Here is a 3,996-nt window from a genome sequence, read left to right on the forward strand (position 1 = left end):
ATATGTGACCTAGTGCCTATAAATATTAGATATAATATATAAAACACTAACAGCCCTAAAGTTAGACATTTATAAATCATAATAACAGTAGGGGATCTCAATACATGCTAACATCAATGGAGAGACCATACAGAGAGAAAATTAACAAGGAAACAAAGGCCTTAAATGAAATAAGTGGTCATATGGATTTAATACACAAATACAAAAATTTCCACTCCCTCCCTCCAATAATTTTTCTCAAGTACACATGAAAGTTTTTTATGGATGTGTTATATGTTGAGTGAGCAAAACAAGCCTCAATAAATATATGCAGATTGAAATAATAATAAACATCTTTCCTAACCATAATAGCATGAAGTTAGAAATAAACTACAAAAAAAGAAATCAAAAGAAAAAAAAAAAACCTCAAATATGTGGAGACTTCACAACATGTCTCTAAACAATTCATGGGTATAAGAAAATCAAATGAGAAATAAAGAATTATTTGAAGGGCCAGAGAGATAGCATGGAGGTAAGGTGTTTGCCTTTCATGCAGAAGGTCATTGGTTCAAATCCCAGCATCCCATATGGTCCCCTGAGCCTGCCAGGAATGATTTCTGAGCATGGAGCCAGGAGGAACCCCTGAGCGCTGCCAGGTGTGACCCAAAAACCAGAAAAAAAATTATTTGGAAAAGACCAGAGAAATAGTCTGAGAGTACATAAAGAAATAAAAAAAAGTCAGTAGTTGGAGTGATAGTACAAGACAAGTAAGGCATTTGTCATGTATGCAGCAGGGTTCGATCTCCATCCCCCTTATGGTCTCCTGAATCCACCAGAAGTCAGTTGTAAGGACAAAGCCAGTAGTAGTAAGTAGAAGTAAGCCCTGAGAAGAGCTGAGTATGACCCCAAACAAAAATAAATAAATACAAAAAATCCAAATAAAATAAATAATATGTTGTGTAGAGGGGCTGGGGATATAGCTCAGTGGTAGGGTGCTTGCTTTGTATGAGCGGTGTCCTGGATTCAATGCGTAGCAACACACACATGTGATATCTAGAAGCACTTGCACCCCTGAAATCTAGAAATTGGATGTTCAAACCCTTTAATCTTTACTTCAGATTTTATTGATTCAACATTGGTTTAGAATGCTGTGTAATTTCAGGAGTCTAGTGTCACACTTCTCTTTGCATAAAAATCATCATGCTATCTCTATGCACAAAAATCATCACGCTATTGACATGGCTCCTTGAGAACAGGGTAGCGACTCTGTGGTAGAGTGCTAAGTCTACATGGCATCCAGAACAAGAACAACAACAAAAAACAAATAAAATAAAATAGCCTCTCCATCCATTCCTTACCCTTCTCTCTGGTATATTTTACGGAGATAACTGTTTTTGTTGTGTTTGGCTAGTTCAATTGTTTGGATTATCTACATTCTTATATGAGTGACACCATCTAATAACTATCTTTTCTTCATGACTTATTATTCAAGTTCCATCTATATTTTCATAAAAGGAACAAGTTGTTATCTTTTTCAGAGCAGAGTCTTAGTTCATTGAGCATATAGACTACATCTCTTTATTTTTGGGGGGTGTTACACCTGCCTCTGTGTTCAGAAATTACTCCTGGCAAGCTTGGGGTGCCATATGGAATGTCAGGGATTGAACCCAGGTCAGTCATATGCAAGACAAATGTCCTACCTGCTGTACTACTGCTCCAGCCCTCTTTAGTGACCTTTGATTCATTTTAAAATGGTGCTTAGGAGTTAATCCTGGCTTTGCACTCAGGAATTACTCCTGGCTGATTGAGGGGGCATGTGGGGCACAGGGTGTCAAATCTGGGTAGGACATGTGCAAGGCAAACACCCTACCCACTGTACTATCATCCCATCCCCCATTTTAAGTTCATTTTAATATATGCATTAAAAAGTGACCTATCTAGGGTGGGGACAGTGTTTCCCAAGCAATGCCTGGAGCCTGGGAGTTGATAACTAGACCTATGACTTTGTTGTAATATCATATTGTGCTATTTGTATTTTGGGGGCCACACCAAGAAGTGCTTGGGTATTCCTGGCTAGTCCAGGGAACCATATGGAGTGCCAGAAATTGAACTCAATTGGCACGTACAAGGCAAATGACCTATCCACTGTACGATTGATCCAATCCAAAAGGATATTTTCTTATGTAAACAAGTAATTTGATGCAGTAATAGGTATATTTGTTGAAGTTACAGTTTACCAGACACTGTTCTAAGCATTATATATGTATGCATGTATGTATGTATATATATGTAGAGAGAGTTCCCCATACATTCTCACCAGGTAACCTCATCTACTTATCATACCATTAATTCATTTTACTGACAAAAGGAAAGTGCTTTTTCTTTTAACTTATCTTTTTGGGATTACATCTGATTGTTTTTAGGCTTACTCCTGATTTAATGCTTGGGGAAGTTCTGGTGGTACTCTATAGACCAGGTGGTGTTGGGGGTCAAACCCAGGGCGTTCATATGCAAAGAATGTGCTCTGGCCCTTTGAGCTACCTCAATTCAGGAAACTGCCTCCTAAGATCAAAATCTACCTCCCTAAGCAAAATAAAACAAAATTTATTTTGCTTTTTGGGTCACACCCAGCAGTGCTCTCCTTGTTCTGCACTCAGAATTCGCCCCTGGCAGGCATGGGAATCACCATCCTTCTGCATGCAAGGCAAATGCCTTACCTCCATGCTATCTCTCCGGCCCCAAATAAAGTATTAATACCCAGATTATTACTTATTTCTTCTTCTTCTTCTTCTTCTTCTTCTTCTTCTTCTTCTTCTTCTTCTTCTTCTTCTTCTTCTTCTTCTTCTTCTTCTTCTTCTTCTCCTCCTCCTCCTCCTCCTCCTCCTTCTTCTTCTTTTTCGTCTTCCTCCTTATTCCTTTCCTTTTCCTTCCTTCCTTCCTTCCTTCCTTCCTTCCTTCCTTCCTTCCTTCCTTCCTTCCTTCCTTCCTTTTCTCTCTCTCTCTCTCTCTCTCTCTCTCTCTCTCTCTCTCAGTGGTTGGTATCTCACTCAAGGTCCCCCAACATGCAGGACAAGTGTTCTACCACTGAATTGCATCCATGTCTTTTAAAAGAATTTACATGGTCAGATATCACCATTGGCTAGATGTCAATATTCACATCCTGTCTACCACAAACCACAGATGGGGGAATGAACAGATAGCTGAGACATCTTTATTATATAGAATTCTATTGAGAAGAGAGTAACTTAACATTTTTGTCAATGTGCCCTTGAATGAACTAGAAAGAGAATAGTGAGTGCATAGATTTTTTGGAACCACAGTGTTTAAAGACACAATAAAGCAGATCAGTGGCATCATCAAGAATAACTGTCGGGGGTCGGGCGGTGGCGCTAGAGGTAAGGTGCCTGCCTTGCCTGCGCTACCCTAGGACAGACCGCGGTTTGATCCCCTGGTGTCCCATATGGTCCCCCAAGCCAGGAGCGACTTCTGAAAGCATAGCCAGGAGTAACCCCTGAGCGTCACCGGGTGTGGCCCCCCCAAAAAAGAAAAAAAGAATAACTGTCAAAAAAGAAAAAAGAGGGGCCCTGGAGAGATAGCACAGTGGTATTTGCCTTGCAAGCAGCCGATCCAGGACCAAAGGTGGTTGGTTCGAATCCCGGTGTCCCATATGGTCCCCTGTGCCTGCCAGGAGCTATTTCTGAGCAGACAGCCAGGAGTAACTCCTGAGCATCGCTGGGTGTGGCCCAAAAACCAAAAAAAGAAAGAAAAAAAGAAAAAAGAGGGCCAGAGAGATATCATGGAGGTAAGGCGTTTGCCTTGCATGCAGAAGGTCGGTGGTTCAAATTCCGGCATCCTATATGGTCCCCTGAGCCTGTTAGGAGTGATTTCTGAGCATAGAGCCAGGAGTAACCCCTGAGTGCTGTGGGGTGTGACCCAAAAACCAAAGAGAGAGAGAGAAAACAGAAAAGAGAGAGAGAGAGAGAGAGAGAGAGAGAGAAAGAGAGAGAGAGAGAGAGA

The sequence above is a fragment of the Suncus etruscus genome, chromosome 9, assembly GCF_024139225.1.
Source record: "Suncus etruscus isolate mSunEtr1 chromosome 9, mSunEtr1.pri.cur, whole genome shotgun sequence".
Taxonomy (NCBI): Eukaryota; Metazoa; Chordata; class Mammalia; order Eulipotyphla; family Soricidae; genus Suncus; species Suncus etruscus.